Source organism: Petromyzon marinus, chromosome 14 (assembly GCF_048934315.1).
Source record: "Petromyzon marinus isolate PM22_M1 ecotype Great Lakes invasive population chromosome 14, UKy_Petmar_22M1.pri1.0, whole genome shotgun sequence".
In the NCBI taxonomy this organism is placed as follows: domain Eukaryota; kingdom Metazoa; phylum Chordata; class Hyperoartia; order Petromyzontiformes; family Petromyzontidae; genus Petromyzon; species Petromyzon marinus.
The window spans coordinates 7886555-7904677 of record NC_133680.1 but is presented as its reverse complement, the minus strand read 5'-3'; positions in this window follow the sequence as shown (position 1 = coordinate 7904677).

Sequence of the window (18123 nt, the reverse complement as noted above, 5' to 3'; positions counted from 1 at the left end):
AACGCAGTGTAACGATTGGTCTTGAACTACTGCCTTCAGTGGCCCAGATCAGAGTTCACGGCACATGGGATTCACTAACAGCCAATCTTTGAGCCGGATTTAGGCAGAGGTGGCACTAAGAGCACTGACGTTTGGGAGCTTTAGCCCCTTGAGCCACGTAGCTGCCCACTGCGAAAAGTCTGAGCCATACATAGGTCTTTGCTAGGGATTAAGAAATGCCAGGGGCACATAAAGGGCACACTTTTCCTAAATTGGTTTTCCCATCATTAGTTGCAAGATCAAATTAGGGACCGAGACGGTGAAATGAGCCTGCGTGTAACATCACCCCACCTTTCACCTCTCATTCGTTGTTTTTTTTTTCCCGTGGCATTGAGACTTAACAACACAAACCATTCCACTGTTAATTGCAGGAACCTGTCGTGTATTGCTTTCAAGCTCTGGGTGCTTTGTGGTCACTGTGCACTGTGTCAAAGGTGGCGGTGAATGTGATAACGATGTCGCAAGCTTTGGGAAGATTTCCACATGGACCCTGGTCACATCCGCACACGCCACATTGGGAGAAGCAACAACAACGGGGAAAAATAATAATAATAATAATAAATATCTCCAGTAGATTGTGTGCACGGAAAACCCACCGGATGGGCTCGGTCAGTTGCTTTCTTTTGCTAGAATTAATACGGAAGCGGTGGTGATCCTTGTTGTGCCTCTTCACATGATTACACACCCCTTTTGGTATGCATCTGGGCCTATCTACAAAAGGCAGCGGTCAGACCACTGCAAAAAAACAGAACCACGGGACATCTAGCAAGAGCAGAGCCAAATACATCTTGGATGATTTACATCCAAGAATATTAGTGTTAAATTGCAAAGAGGATATGACAATGCATTTAAAATATTACACATACTGTAGCCATATTCTTTTAATGTATGAAATGTAATTCAATGGCCTGGAAAGTACATTAAGTGTGCATCCCATGTCAAATATCTATTGCAATCTGCAATTCATAGAGCAGGTTTAGCTTGTAACTGTAGCCATAACTATACCACTTTTCTTGGATGACCTCAGAAATAAGGCACAATGTGAATTGGTAACATGTAACAGAGGATTGTAAAAAAAAAAATCTGATTGGCATCGGACTAATTGAAGCTTAATATGGGATTTGTGATTCTCCATTGGGCAAGGGCTCCGTTGCTGCAGTGGGCCAACGTGTGTGGAATGTTACGGCATTAAAGCAAAAAAACAAAACGCTCAACGATCTAGATAATTGGAGGAATCTGTGGGAGGGCACACAAATGTAAAACACGGCAAAGTAGTACGTGTGCCCAGGACGGCCGTTTTAGCTGGACCGCAATGAAATACGGAGGCGGACGAGAGCATGCCAGAGTGCATTCGGCAAGATGAACTTGATCGCGAGAAGTAGCGCGTGCCAAAAGAAGGAACAGTGTGGATTCGAGGGACACGCGCAGGAGAATGACATGTTTCGCACTGTGAAGAAAGGTGCAGGACACATCACTGGAAGCGATGATGGCTGGCACTGAAGAATAATGGTGGAGTGGCAGCTAAGGCATGGGAGGCATCCGAGAGGACGTCCTTGTGGAGGTGTATTGGTGAAATCAGCTCAGTGTAGATGCTAGGTGGAATTATTACATCGCATGATTGTCAGATATGGTGATGTGTTGGGCAAACCTTCATATAGCATTGGATTACTTATGGCTGATAATGATGATGCAACTGACAGACTACTTCGGGAGGAGAAGTGTTCACAAGTGATGCCATCACATCTATCACTCTATTTAATGAACGAAACAGAAGAATTTCTCCACAAATCTGGCTGTCGCCTGATGAAGCTAGTTGTAATTACTGGCGAAACGTCGTACTCAGATTGTAAATGTTGTGGCTTTGCTCTCCAACACACCCGTAACGAATTGGCATGTTCTGTTTACGTGACAAACTTTACTAATTGGTTGTGTTTGGTGGTGGCGGGTTTAACGACACATTTATATATTTATGCGATCTAACCCAAAAAAACCTGCATTGTGGACGTTTGATCCTATTGCACCTTTTCACAAGGTCTAAGGGAGTTAGCAATATTCGCATGAAATAAAATCCTACTGAGGCTGCATACAAACACTGGTTTGGGCAAAATCATCTTCTCTTGATGGTTCATAGCAATACAGTCTCTCTGATAGAATTGAATCGATAAGAGAATAATACGCGCGGTTTTATGTGTTCAACACATACCATTAATTTGCATGAAAAAGGACTTGTTTAACAGCCAATTTAGATTACCAAAAGTAATTATGTTTATTTTCCTTTCATTTAGATGCATTGAGAGTTTACATACAGGCACTGTGATGTACGTGCACAGAGGACACAATGCGCATGCAGATTCCATCTTCAGGGTGAGCTGATTGATACAATTCCTGCAAGAAGTAAATGTTTTATATTGATATACCATTTTCAGAATAATTTATTTTGAATATTTTTTTTTTGCTGCTGTGATTTTGATCAAATCTATTTTTCACTTTACTTTGTCAACAATTGCACTTCCCAATTTTATTTCAACTGTACTACTGGTATCACGTTATGAGACATACATGTCCATCCGTATCTCTTGTACAGCAATGCATTTATCACTCCATGGAAGAGAACGTCCCACAGATGAAGATGTCAAGGAACCACTTCCGAGTGAACTTTTACACACTATGAGTTTTGCACTTTCTCCTACGCCCCGCGTTAGTTAATGAAAGTCAAACTGAAAATAGTAATTCTTAGACTTAGAATTTCGCAAAAAAATTAAGAATGTTTTAAATTAAGAAAAAAAATGTTTTCAATTTCTATATTTTCGTCACTAAATAATGTGTAACCAAGCCGAGCACCTGATTTAATCATCATGAGTAGCTATCCAGATCTGAAACAAGCCGCTCAGTGGTACCAGCTCTAAGCAACACAATAACTGCAATCTTCATAATATAAAATTATATTCTGTTTGTAATATACATAGCTGTCTGACTCAAAGAATGAAAGGTGCATAAATACAGTATTTTGAAATCTTTTCAGAAATGAGCCTGTACTTCAGAAAGTACGTAAGGCAAAAGCTTTGTCTCTGTTTGGCATCCTTTAAAAAGTTTGCTATGTGCTTTTAAAAGTCAACATTTAGGCAAATAAAAATACCGTACCCTATTTCCAAACGAGCAAAAGATGGAATTTCCACGACCAATGATATATGTTATAACAAAGGATACACTTAACAGTATCTTATATCCATTGCTTAATTGAAGTAAGCGATGAGCATTGCTTGACTCACAATGGTTACAATAATTAATAGTAGTGTGATATTCAATCGCTAACCACAAACCGTGTAAGTGAAACCCAAACAAGCATTGGATAATTTGTACATTACGCAGCACGCGTTCAACGTTGGTATTTGCTGCAATGGGATATCCCACAATGTTCATTTTCACTCTACGGCAGTTCAGAATGAAACCTGACATCCATGTGGTTTGTCATTATATTGTCATTAGAAACGCTATATGCTAAACTGCAGAATAATGCTTTTTTCTTCCCAGCATCTGGCACTGGTGCCCACCGAATTTCACAGTGTGTTGCAAGACAAACATTGGGCACGCTCAATGCTTGCCAATTTTGGTTACAGAGAGAAGCGTGGCTCATCTACATTGATTGATGACTGTTGGTGTTTACTATGAGTTTAATGCCTCACAGGGCCATTACCTGCCTAACAGGCGTGATTTGTTTTGTAAAGCATGGCAATTTCAGACAGATGGCATCAATGAAGCAGTCGCCAAATGGATCAAAATTTTAAACGGCGATAATTTTTTTGGGTCTTTCAAGCTTCTCTGTGGAGTTCAAATTGCCCTTTGATATTTGGGGTGGAGGGAGATCTAAGTCAACTGTTAGTTGTATTAATATTATTAAGGGATTATTTTGCAGCCAAGTAAGCCGAGATTGAATGCAAATGCATCCATATGTGGAACGCTGTGAACAAAGGAGCTGCATATTTGAAACAATTGAAAACACCAGTTTGGTATGGTTTTATTTTGAAATGATAAGGACGATATCGTTATTTATATATTTACTGGTGTCTTTCAACGGTGCATTCAGCTGTGCCAAAAGAACACAACAAAATAGCACAGTGCCGTTACTTCATGTCGATTCCAGGAACAGGAGGCAGATGATTTGGCTTTATGTTCTTGGAGGGAAGAGCAGAGAAAGATGTGTGTTTGGAATGCTGCTCTTCAGATGGTAAACCTTAAGAAAAGTCCTCCACTGGTAGTAATCAGCACAAACAAGGACGCCAAAATATCATTACTCTTTTTTGGGGGGGTTCCTGGCTCCCCCATCTGAAAATTGTTCCCCACGTTAGAAAGATAATACGAGAAACAAAGCTGTAAACTTGTGGAAGAATATTGGAGGCAGAACTTAGGCACCTAACGTAGATGCCATGCCTGCAGGTTTGTTTTCCAGACAAATAAGCAAACTGTCACTGACAGCAGCACGCCGCAACATTGCATTGCAAGTACTAAGGCATTAGTGATAATTATGTACATAATTAATAATAATTCACAGACCTTTGTCAATCCACAGCTGGGCAAAGCAAAGTGTCAAGTCATGGGGGACGTTTGCCTTGACTTCACCGCCGCCTGGTCAATGCAGATTGGTCAACGAGAAGCTCAGGACTTGTTCAGATGTCACTCACCACGAATGTTAGCCTCGGTCGGGAATTGAACCTGTCCCCGTGTCCATAGCAGAGGGCAATGAACCACCAGGCAATCACTCCTCCCCCCTTCACCCACCCCTCCCCCAATTTGGTACAGACAATTTCAAACGCCAAAAGATCGATTTGCCATTTCCATGCAAATCTTTGTACAATATTGTTAATAAAAAAACAGGCCATAAACTATTGATTTAAAGCTTTCGTGACTGCAGTAATTCATATTCTTAGTTCTTTCGGTAAAGTCACGTTGAAGGGAAACAACAAAATAATAAAATATATATAAAACAATAAAAATTCTCACGACATTTATTATTTTGTTGTTTCCCTTCAACGTGACTTTACCGAAAGAACTAAGAATAGGCCATAAACTACTTTACAAGCACAATTAAGAGCGCAAAGTACAGCATGGTGCTGACATGGGAGTAGTGGGGCCACTAAAGATGCAGTGCTCCCATCACCTCTATTTCATTTTTCAATCGATCAGGGTGTCCTGCAACAAATTCAATGTTGCACCACAAATCTAAGAGCACATCGGTGTTCAACACCTCACCGGCCCATGGGCATTGGCCCATTGGCTACGGTGCGGATTTTAGACCAATTTTACCTGCGTGTCCAAGGGGTGTAGAATTCTTGCAATGTGCAGACTGAAAATGTGATTGGCCCCGCGCATGTCCATGTGCCTCTTCAGTGCAGAGCGCTCACAAATGTAGCTCATTCATTGATTTGTTTGATCCTTTCTGTAAGATGAGTGTTGAAGGGTTGGAAAAGAGACACGCACGCACACACACATTGAGGCTGACCAACTGAACCAATGTCACAATTGTGTCCGGCAAGGTCGTGATTATAATATATATTGGGGGGGACACATATGCTCAAAATGTCCCCCCCAATATATTGCTATCAAAAATATAAAAAGTAATAATAATTGCTATGTAAATAAAAATAACAATTTGCTTAAACTTTGCCCACAATATCTGGACTTGTCTTCATATAAATCGATGCATAGATTTCTGTTCATATAATTGTGGTTATGGTTGTACTTTATTCATCCCTAATCTCAAACATTACATACAATGAAACAAAAAATGGTAAAAAAAAAAAGTAAAAACAGAGCAATGTAATACAATACACTATTGTGGAAAAAAAGTCCATTCCATGTGTTAGTGAATTTTTACATATTTTTAGGCAGGAAATGGCAGGAAATTAGTTTTCAAATGTAGATATTTTTCTGGGTTGGGACCCCCAGACCCCCTGAAAGATGTGGTCCCCCCCAATGTTGACTCCATGGTTACGGCCTTGGTGTCTGGCATGTGAGCAAACGTAACTGTGCATCTGTTACAACGACAGGGGTGCTGCGGTGGCAAGATATTAACTCCCTCGCCTGGTATGCAGGAGGACGTGGGTTCGATCCCGATACCAACCCTGACACCCGCATATTTGGAGTTTGCATGTTCTCCCCGTGGTCGCATATATTTTTCTCTGGGTCCTCCGGTTTTTCCCTCCACATTTATAATGAACATGCGTTTAGATAATTTGTAAATGTACACGTGATAAGCCACTTCGTTTAAGCTATCATTTGTGGCCAGGTCACTTCTGAAAAAAAGCTATGTAGCTTAGTGGGCCTTACCTGTGTAGTCGCTATGCCACTACATTTGTAAAAAAAAAAACGTTAGTTTAGTTTAAACGTTCTGGGCAGTGCCAGACATTCGGCGCAATCCGCCAGACACGCCACTCTCTACGGCCTACTACCTCACGTCCTTTTTAGCACGTGCGCTATTCAAATGAGCTACTAACCACTGATACGTATCAGTGTTTTGCGCTGCGTATACGCAGCGCTAAACATAACACCCCTGGGCTAATTGATTTACGCTCTGCTGTTCGATGTCCATTCCAAGGAGTGTTTTCTGGCTTCAGGAGCCTTGTTGTTACTTGTCTGTTTTGACTTGTATAAACACCGCTTCTAATTTCCTGCCCCTGAAAACTTACTGTGTGTGTAGCACCAATGTTTTCCATTGCTAGAGTCTCAAAAATATTAATCGTACATGTACCGTTGTACCAAAGTTTGTTGTGTGTGTGTGTGTACGTATATGTTGGATGCTTCCATTGTGGTTATTGGTTAAAAACAAATGTAAGTGCAATGTAAGAGAGACGTTACCAGTCCTCGCACACACGAAGACAAAGGAATATAACGCCCCCTAGTCACACTCACCTCAGCCTCAACACATTCAGCCCGTGATCACTCTACCCACTCGGATCAACCTCGCCCCGTTCATCCCCGCACAACACTTAAGCATCACACTCAAAAACTACATGCGCGATACATCACGCACTACACAATGTACTGCACTGCACACACTACATTTAACGGCAGACTACAATATTTACCACACTTCACTCTACCTACACACTACGGTACACAACTGGAGTGTACATTACTCCGCATTAAATATAACATGCACACAAACACACAAATACGTGTGTTAGCTCAGAAGCATGCCAACACATGCTCGACAAAAGCACACCATCCACTAACTCACCCCTCCCCTTCTCCACCCTGATTCAGCCCTACGATGCCATCAATAGACCACAATCATTGAGGACCTTCGTGATGGTAGACGGGCCCGGGTAAAGCTATGTGCCTGGGTGTCTGTGCCATTGTCTGTTCACCTTGGGGTGCGACAAGGATGTCCTCTGGCCCTTACATTCTTTGACATCTCCTTTGACCACGTAGTTCGAGAAGCATACCATGGATGTACCAGTGGAATTCCCATCTGGTACAAATTCAATGGGAGGCTTGGTGCCTGGGTGCGGTCAAGATATGACTTCCCAGCTATTTGGTCACCGTGTTATATATGCAGATCTGTTAATTGCTGCCCACTTCAAGAAAAAGTTGGAGACTTTACTGCTAAACTTGGAGCGTGCTGCTAAGATATGGGACATTACCATCGGCCCTTCAAAAACAAAGCACCTGCCTTCGTATGTTATCGAATACTCCCCTCCCTCCACTCCCCATGAGCGATGGAGCAGTTGTGGAGAGAGTGAAGTTTCCATACCAGGGCAGTGTGCTTATGACGAGCTCCAGTTTGGCATTAGAGTTCTTACTCGGAATCCGTCAAGTGGCATTATGTTTTCATCAGCTGCTTAACACTGTGTGAGAAGCTACCTGGTCTGTTGCTCAATACAAAGCTTTGAGTCTTCTCGGCCACAGTTATGCCCTCCTTGCTCTATGCTTGTATAACGTGAAGCCCTTCAAATGAACATCTGTGCTGGTTTGAAACATTCAGGCTGGCCTGCCTACGATCCAGACTGGATTATGTGAGCTCACATATCCTTGAAAGATCTGGACACAGTCATCAGTGAGCTCCTCTGGCAGGTGATGCTGTGTTGGCTGGGTCATGTAGTCTGCATGCCCAGCCACTGTATGCCCAAGCAGCTTCTGTTTGGCTGGATAGAGGGGCACGGCATGGGTTAGAGAAAAGATGGACTAATGTGGTACAGAATGACGTAGAGCTGGTTGGACTTGCCGATGACTGGTACCAGCAGTGTCAAGATTGGCCTCTGTGGATGAGGCTTGGAAATTTCGTTACTGGGCACTTGGAGGCAGTTGCCCTCGAGTGAGTTGAGTGCCAGGCGGCTAAAACGCAGCAAGTTGGCATTGTAGTGGGGAGAAAATCTACAAGTCATCTCAGTCTGACAACCGATGGCGGCTGGGTCTGTTCTGTGACCTGTCAGTGAGCCTTCGACACTTTACGTAGCCTCAAGGTGCACATCGCCCAGCACATTTCCTGTGGTGACGTCACCACCACTGGCGAACCGTGGTTGTTTTATACGATGTGCTTCAAAATAATGTTAACACTTACATGGGACTATCGTTTTTAATGGAAACAAAGAACGGATAATACACTGTAACATGATAACAAATGGATATTAATAGCTTCAAAGAGTCAAAGAGACACTTGTTCGCCATCGTTATCAACACGTGCCTGGAATCCTATCCATGTGGTCTCCAGAGCCGTGGTATTGTCGCAAATTCTCTGAAGTGTTAGCATTTTTTTGAAGCACCCTGTGTGTGTGTGTGTGTTTATGGTTAAAGTGCAGCCCTGCGATTGCTTGTTCGTCCCCAAAGGTGTTCATGTTAGGGGGTATTTGTCTTACTCCTCTACGTGTCCAGATGCCTTGGAAGAGTTAGGAGTACCCACACTTTACACCCACTACATGAAATAAGCCAATTAGTACATGGGTGAGAGTAGAACATCGGTACCACCTAAACTCGCACAACTTTGGTGGTATCCATAGGCTAATATGAGTGAATAACTTGATAACCCACTAATTTCAAATGGTTATCACATCATTCACTGTTATGGACCACATTAAGACATTGGGCCAGTAAATTTATGCCACCTATAATCTGGGTCCATGAACTAAATAGACTGTGGTTTACCTATTCACATTCAGAGGTGGGGGGGTTTAAGAATCGTATCCATTGTTTTAACTAACTGCCGCGCTAGGCGACTGAATCGAACCAGCTGCTTGCAAGTCCTGTGTTGCTGAACATGAATTGTGGCATATATATTTTTTAAAAGCCAAATATATAGGTTTACACTAAACACAACTTCCATGTATTTAAGTGTGACTTGTGGCAGTTGTAAAGTTAAATTTGTCCAGCACCGGCATTCGAGTGCATCGATGTGGTATACCACCACCGTGCCGTTTTCAAGCTTTGTGTAAGGCACTGGGGATGGCTTGGATTGTGCGACATTGCAAAACTATCTTACCCAGGCAGGATAATCCCCTGCAGGTTTGGCTCAAAACCAGTAATCAGTTTCCCAGGTTCACGGGCTGCAAGCGAGGGGGAAGGGAACGACGTTTAGCAATACACACTTATGTTTGGTTTTTATAGCACAGCGAACACGCCAGCACTCGCACGCACATGCACGCAAATACCATAAAGTGCAATTTCACAGAATAAGAAATTATATGAATTGAGAAATTGGAATTTATATTGCTCTGATGCGTGTGTGAACATGTATTTGTGTGTGGTAGTTTTTTCTCTTCTATTTGTACATCTGGCATACTGATATCATTTTTGTTGGGTTTTAAAACATGTATAATTACAGGTAAATATATTTTAATTAGGGTTATTATATGGTTATTTTATTTATTTGAACACTGATATAAAATGTTTCATTATTTATTATTTAACTCAATATTTTGTCTATCATCAATATGAATATCTAATAATTTTCTTCTTCCTGTGCACCTCAAATCTATCATTTATTAAACTGGACCAAGCACCCCGGGTGAACCTAATAATAAAACATCATTGATGAATGTTCAGAGATCACACTTAGAATCTTCAGTAAAAAGTCCTGAATTAATTTTTGAAAGCTCATTCATGCATACATGAATGTAATACATGCATGTAATAACCCTATCTGATTTGTTAAAATAAATATAATAACCCTATACTTTTCAGGTCTCCTGTATATGTCGAATGATAGATACACAACTAAAAGGTTTGTTTATATTTTTAATACACGCAAATGTAAATTCAGAAAAGCCAAGGAAAATGTTTTTGAAGGATACTCTAGTGTGTTAAACTATGCACACACACACACTAACCACTTTTCAGTAATGTAGCTTCTATCATTAGCATGTTCGTTCTATAATATGTATCGCAAAGTGTGGTTTCAAATGCAGCCAAACACTATTAAATATAATATTCAGTTGTGGAAAATGTTTGATCTCGCCCTATATGCGTGTATGATATGAGTGGAACGATGCTCCGATTAAAAGATTAAAAATAGGCTCTTAGGCTAAACGACGTGCATCATGCGCATTTTTTTTTACGTTTTTATATTAATTTACCCATATATGTTGTATTCAATAGGATCATTGGATTCTCATCAGCTACTAGAAGCACTACATTCCCCCACAATGTTAAAAAGATCTCTGAAGCATGACAATAAATTGAATCAGGAGGGGGCCGATCATGACACCAAATAGCTTAAAGTAGGAACAATTTAATTACGTGCATTTCATTCATCAGTTTTATACACTAATCTAATAAAAAAACCGTGGCATTTAATCATACTTAACTCGCTATCGCTTTGTAATATATAATTTTAGAATGCAATTATATCTGATATTAATAGTGAGTATGAACATGTTTTGGGAGTGTTTATTTAAAACATAACAAAAGAAAGTTCAACCATTAATCCTCATCTTGCAGATTGAAAGCGCCGTGGGCCTTCGGTAGAAGAGAGAAGAAAAATATCCTTTCAAATCCTGAATGGGGAAATGAAATGATTTAGTGAAGATTCGCGCGTGACTTGGAAATATTGAAAAGGGACAGATGTAGACTTGCCACTGAAAGACACATTTTTTAAAAAAATATATTGTGGGCAACGAGGGTGTGACCTCCGCCTTGCTTCCTCTCTCACCCTGGTAACACAAAGCAGCGGTGACTGGTCTACCTTCTAAACCGCCGCTGAGTTGAGCAATACTCTTTGTGACACGCTCCTTTGTGCGGCAGCGACGCGCCCTTAGCACGACATGTGGCTTTGGCTGTGGGTTAAAATTGCACGCCACTCCGTGAACGTGCTGTGAGAAATCGCGTGAGCTCCTGGGTTGACGCACTCACGCAACGCAAACGGAATGACTCGGGGCCTTGCAGCCTCCAGGGCATAAGAACTCAAATCGAGGTCCGCGTTTTAATGCCGGTCGGCTCGTTCTCTCGCTCTCTCTCTCTCGAGTCACACAAACTGAAAATGAGACGCACGTGTACTAAAGTATTGGATGTGTGCATGCCTTTCTAAACGGTTCTTGTGCTTACAATATAACATGTTTTGGGTTCAATGAAGTACGGTATAACCTTTACCATGTTATCAAAATGCGAGTTGTAAAGTACTGTACATTCAAACGCTCGCTGATACTTAAAGTCTCCTGTATTATTAACACGTTAAGTTTATACAATTATAGTTTGCAGAAATGGTGATGCATTTTCATCTGTTGTCGTATTCCGACGATTACTGCAGAACAATGGAACTTGTTTCATTTTAAAATAATTCGGTTAACTCATGTATCTTTAATTCTTAGACTTGCCATCTGTTCAGCATCCTCAGTACGATTCATTCGGCATAATGTAGCAGGAAAAATACTCTGCCTACGGATTGATTTTGATTGTCTCAGATTCTAAATATATAACATAGCATTATACAATACATTATTGGTGGAGCGGCAGTGCACTGATGAGCACATCGCACTGTGTACATGGTCAATCGGGTTTGATTCCCAGCCACGGCTAACATCAGTGGCGAGTGATATCCGAAATGGTCCAATTCCTCCCCCTTCAAATAACCTGCACTGACAAAGCATGTGAAAGTATGGTTACGCATTCCAAATAGCCATGGGGCATCGGTCTGCCTTCATCCACCAGTGAATTTGATAAAGGGCAGCACATTACTTGATTATCATTCTTTTGTATTGTGGTCATAAGTTTGGGGCAACTCAGCACTGGTATTAAGTCATACATATGTCATGTGGTCATATAGACATAACAGTAAGGAAAACATCGAATTAAAAAAACGATTTACATCAAGAAAAAACATTAATAAGTAACTCAGTTTATGTTGCCTGCTTTATCATACGGATCAGACGTGTGGACACTGACAACGAAGATTAAACAAAAATGTGAAATCACTCAAAGCGGCATGGCGAAGGGCACGCGAGGGATAACACTGTGATATAGGGGGAGGAGGAGGAACAGATGGATTAGAGAACAAATAGAACTCGGAGGAATCGCATTGTTACAAAAGGCGAGTGGGTTTGGGCAGAACGCACATAGCTTGACTGGGACACGGGGAAAGGCACAATACCGGTGATGGAATGGCAGTAAAGATACGGCACACGCCCCAAGAGGACGCCTACCATGGAGATGGAGCTAATGGGATTAGCTCGCGTGCTGGAGTAAGATGTGTGATGGCATCAAACGACCGTGGTGTATGTATGTTGAACTTATTTTGCACCGTACGTAGCCAACCGTGCTAATCGGAGGTGCGGGGTAAGTGATGGTCGGTGACAAAATGGGGAGACCTTCATCTGGCAGTGGATTGATCATGGCTTTTGTTAATGATTGTGATGAATTGCAAATAATTGCGATACAAATAGTTACTCTTTGGTTCTTTCAGTAAAGTCACGTGGGTAGAAAAATAAAACAAAATAAAAAATAATATGTCACGACGTTTCGATCGCAACACAAGCGGTCGTCCTCGGGCAAAAAAAATAATCCAGCAGTGGCACTGCTGAACCAGCGAGAGAGTTGTGTAACAGCTTGAACCATCAAATGAGCTGTTACACAGCTCTCTCGCTGGTTCAGCAGTGCCACTGCTGGATTATTTTGTTCTGCCCGAGGACGACCGCTTGTGTTGCGATCGAAACGTCGTGATATATTATTTTTATTTTATTTTATACCTACGTGACTTTACCGAAAGAACCAAAGAGTATGGATTCCTGCAGTCACGAAAGCTTCAAATCAGGATACCAATAGTTCCTGTATCTGAAACACCGAGTGTGAATGTGGATTCGTGTTCACGCTGTAAGTGTGCAACAGCAAATACAAATAACGCAAATAATTTGACTTTATTATAAATTAGTTGATTTAATATTTTTTTTATTATTATTAAAGAATGTGTCTTGGACCCAATAGCTACGATTAGGTAACTAGTCATTTGACTTTTTTTTTTTTTTACAAAACAGGTTATCAGAAAACATTTGTAAAATGTAATTCTCATGAGGCCCAGTGGTTGATGAGAAACTTATTGAACCCTTATTAACTCTGTCGCTGGGGGCCCTCCATGTATGCGCAAAGAAGGAGGGCCAATGCATGTATGTTTGAACATTAATTGCAGTGTTGTTGACGAATCTGAGTTTGATTTGTAAATACAAATAAGACAAGAACGCTGCGAGGTGCGAAAGGCTGGTGCGGTAAAAACCAAGCAAAAGTGTCAGCAATATAAAGAAATCCCTCTGTGAAAGCCGTGTTGAACGCAGTGCGCACGCATCCACTGAGTCTAGAATGCAGCCGTGGACAGATAAGGAGGAAAAGTTTGCCGTGGGAAAATACTTTTAAAACGTTTTAATACATTGTGGGGGGAAGGAAAAAAAACACTCCATTATGCAAACCTCTGTGGGCAGCAGTGCTCAGGTAAGCACGCGAAGATAAGGTGGGCTGACATTGGAATGCAAAAATGGTCAAAGCAAACACAACATCTGTATGATTACAGGTTTGTTTTAAATGTCTCACGCATTCGGTAGCGGTCCCCTGTCAATCCATGCAGCTGGTGTGCCATTTGGCCAAAAGAAGACATTCTGCAATGGGCATCCGAAACGAAGTTCAGTCACATCATCGAGACATGAAGCACATAGCATTGCGCAACAAAGCGTTGTGTGTGTGTGTCAACAACAAAGAGAACGATCCCCCATATAGCCTTAACATACTTCTGGGGCAAATGCTGTTAGCGGCACACAAGGGGGGTGGTGGCCAGCACCACACCTGGCCGCCTTTGTCTCCCAAGGTACTAATTTGAGGCTGAGTCGACCTAGGGGAGGTCCAGGACTGGTTCAGATAATCGTCCCTGTGCCAGCACACACACACACACAGCCGGTCATACACGCACACACGCATTCTTAGCTCTTTCGGTAAAGTCACGTTGAAGGGAAACAATAAAATAATAAAATATATGTAAAAATAATAAAATATAAAATAACGTGACTTTACCGAAAGAGTTAAGAATATGAATTACTGCAGTCACGAAAGCTTTAAATCAAAATTTAAAACGCACCCACGTGTTAAGGTGTCAAATCACGTATGGAGCCGTCAACACTGGAACTGCGTGATGCTCACGTGACACAATTCAACAGCTTCCACGACAATGTGAAAAGACTGCCGATTGTCCCAGTGTTGCTGTGCGTGGTCTTGTCTGCAGCAGTACCCTTAATGATGTCAGGGTACACATTGAGAATGACTGATGGTGTCTTAGGCCACCTTTTCTAGCTGTTCCCACCGCTCTAATCTTATCATCCTTATACATCCATACAACAAGTTTATGCTTACCCAGAATATCTTACTGGGATGCCGTCGTGGTGCAAATGATTGGCACGTTGGACTTGCCATGCAGAGTCGCCGGTTCGATCTCCCAACGCGGTGTTTGAAACAATGGGGAAATAATTAAAAACCCACCTCCCTCGCTCCCTCTGTCCACCCAGCAGTAATAAATGAGTTCATCACGGTCGCGCATGGTGGGGTTAGCTGTGGGGTACTCCCACCTCATCATCTAAGACGTCTGCCCAGCGTGGAAGGGATGCCAACTACAATTCTAGAGCAACAGATAAGAAGAACGTGTGTATCGTTTCAGGTGTTTTGCACGTACAGCTCATGCAGCTGCCAATCACTCTCTTTCAAGTGGCATCTAGGCGTGCGCTTATGTGCCATGTGGGCAATGAGTATATAAGTTCGAACCGTCTTTACGGGAAGGTATGAAGTCTGTGTCTTTGTGTTGTTCTCTGCTGGTGTATCTGCCTTTGTGTCTTGACTTGGTGTTTGTATTGCTGTGTTGTCTCTGCCTGTGTGTGTGCCTTGTGTCTTGACTTGGTGTTTGTATCGCTGTGTTGTCTCTGCCTGTGTGTGTGTGCCTTGGTGTCTCCGAGTGTGCGCTGCGACTTCCTCCGCAGCCCCTGTGTGACAACTCGTGCCCTCTACCCGCACCGTCCTTTGATATGTGCTCTCTTCATGCTAATTTGTGTCCCATTGTATCTGAGTCCCAGCCCCACCGTCTCTGTCTATTTAAGGCGTCGTCACAGAGATGCGGCTTTACTTCTTCACTGTGTGCCTGTCTCTCCCCATATGTCTCTTTACGGTCTGTGTTCTATCACTCTCTTAAATTTCACACTTAACCTATTTTAGCAATCTTTTAAATAGCGTAATCTACCAAACCATGCGTTAATTGTGTTTTAACCGACCGTCTGTATTGGTTTATATAGTTTCCAAATTTTGCTAAACCCTGTTTGATTTAGTGTGCTCCGTCTCTCTCTCTGTGTCCCCTGGTGTGTCTGTGTTAATTCCCTCTACTTAAGGTCTGTATATATATCTGCGGTTATGTGTTTCCTCTCTCTCTTAAATTTAGCTCTTCTGTACCTGATGATGATTGCTTGTGTTGCAATCGAAACGTCGTATGCTATTATATAATTTTATTTTTTTATTATTTCTACGTGACTTTACCGAAAAAAACAAAGCAATGAGTATATACTTCCTCCTGAGAATCGCATAAAGTTTCTGTAGAGACCCCCACTTCTACACATTTAGCAGCAGTGAGCATTGGTGACTATACTCTACTGGTGGTTCTAAATGCAAATTAAACTAACCTACATTTGTCTGTCTCACTACTGCCTGTCAGTTGGACATATTTTCTCAATTTATTGAGGGTGACCTAAGACAAGATGACCACAATGCAGTTCTTCAGGAACTGCATTGTGTACATGCAGTGCTGCCCATATTTCCGTGTTGTTGAAACTATTCGATTTTTTTGGGCCCCACATTAATTGTTCTGTTATGATGGGGTTTTCGCATTAGTTACATATTAAAAACCATGAGGCAATTGTGAGTCATGTATTAAAGTGTTTTATTTCAATATCAGATTCCATTCGTGTGTGAATTTGGTAGCACGAGGGATGTGCTTCGAACCCTGCCGTCCGAGTTCGATTCCCGCTCATGACGAACACCAATTACGATCACCTGAACAGCTCCGGGCCTCGCCTATGTCGACTCAGCCTTAAATGAGTACTTGCTGTAATGTGTAAACATCGCCACTCAGGAGACAAAGGCGGCCGGACGTGGTGCTGGCCACCCACCATCGAGTGCTTCATAGGTGCTGCTCGCTAACAGCACTTACCCCAAGAGTCTGTTAAGGATGTACAGGGCATCTTTGTCTTTGCATTAGGGCACCAAGGCAGAACATCCATAGCCGTGCATCTGCAACATTTTGCCTAACCATACATACACCAGGAAACAGCGGCAATCCGCACAATGTGACAACAAAAAATAAATCACAATAATTAATCTGATGGTGAAATCGATGTGATATAATATGTTAAGTTGCATAAGGGCCGGTTGACCTTTTGTAAAACCAGCTTCAGCCATGAGCTCTCATCAGTAGGGTGTGGAACAGCGTCACGGCACGGGAGATGACGATACCCTAACTTGTACCGGCAAGCGCCGAGCATTGCCCGCATACAGTCGGTGCATTATTCATTGTTCGCAAAGTAACACCTGTGAGTTCCACGGAGCATTAGCGGGCTGCAGCCGACACGTCAGGTATTCACACACACACAGAGAGAGAGAGATTGCACCTGGAGAGTGGCCGTACACTAAGCGCCGATACAAGAGCCGAGCTGTTCCCTGGGCTCCCGTTGCGCAGAGGAGCTCGCCCGGGAGCTTCGAGTGTGGAGCCGGGTCGTGCGCCCTCTCAGAGTAACGATGTGGACTTGGGGTCAACACATCTTGAGGCGTACGCATTGTCTTCCCGTCATTGGAAACCCATGATTTATTTTTGCGGCCCCGACGTACTGCAATGCAGTGCTTTTTATGTTTTATTTCATTTATTAACATGTTTTGATGAATGTGGCCATTTTATCCTTTCAAAGAAAACGTATTGGTGCTAAACATTGTAATTTTTCTTGGAAAGCACAGCACTTGGTACTCATGGCTTTTCGATTTTTTTGTCTTTTTGGCATTAAAGCAATTGGGCTTTTGAAGGAAAATGTAGAAACGAAGTAATTCTATACATGCATGCCACGGTGTTAACTCGCTTGCCCATAGCTACCACCTGGCCATGATAATCAATGAGTACCAGAGCAGAACATATTTGACTTTACTTGAAATGAGGTCAGTGTTCCAATTAAGGCTTTTGTTAAGGACGACCTTCATCCAGTAGCCACCCGTCATTAATGAGCACGCAATGTGGTGTGCGTGTGGCAAAAAAAAAGTGTACATTTCCACACGTGTGTTCACCTTGTGAAAGAGAGATTCGTAGCTCGTTGGATTCCTCCGGTTTAAATAAATATTCTGGTTCTGTCTAAGCATGGAAAACGTTGGTCACACACAGCACACAGTGTACCGTTCATTATGAAACTCGTCTGGTACAGCCTCGGCATGTTTAGATGAATAAATATTGGGTAATTTGGCATTAGGAAGGAAGGCAGAAAAACACTGATGGATAAATGTCAATAATCGTGGGAAATACTGGTCCATGGCACATATAAAGGTCTGCTGTGCTAAAATTTTGAATGTACTTTAAGTTCTATGGTCAGTTTAGTTTACTGGTGATCTCAG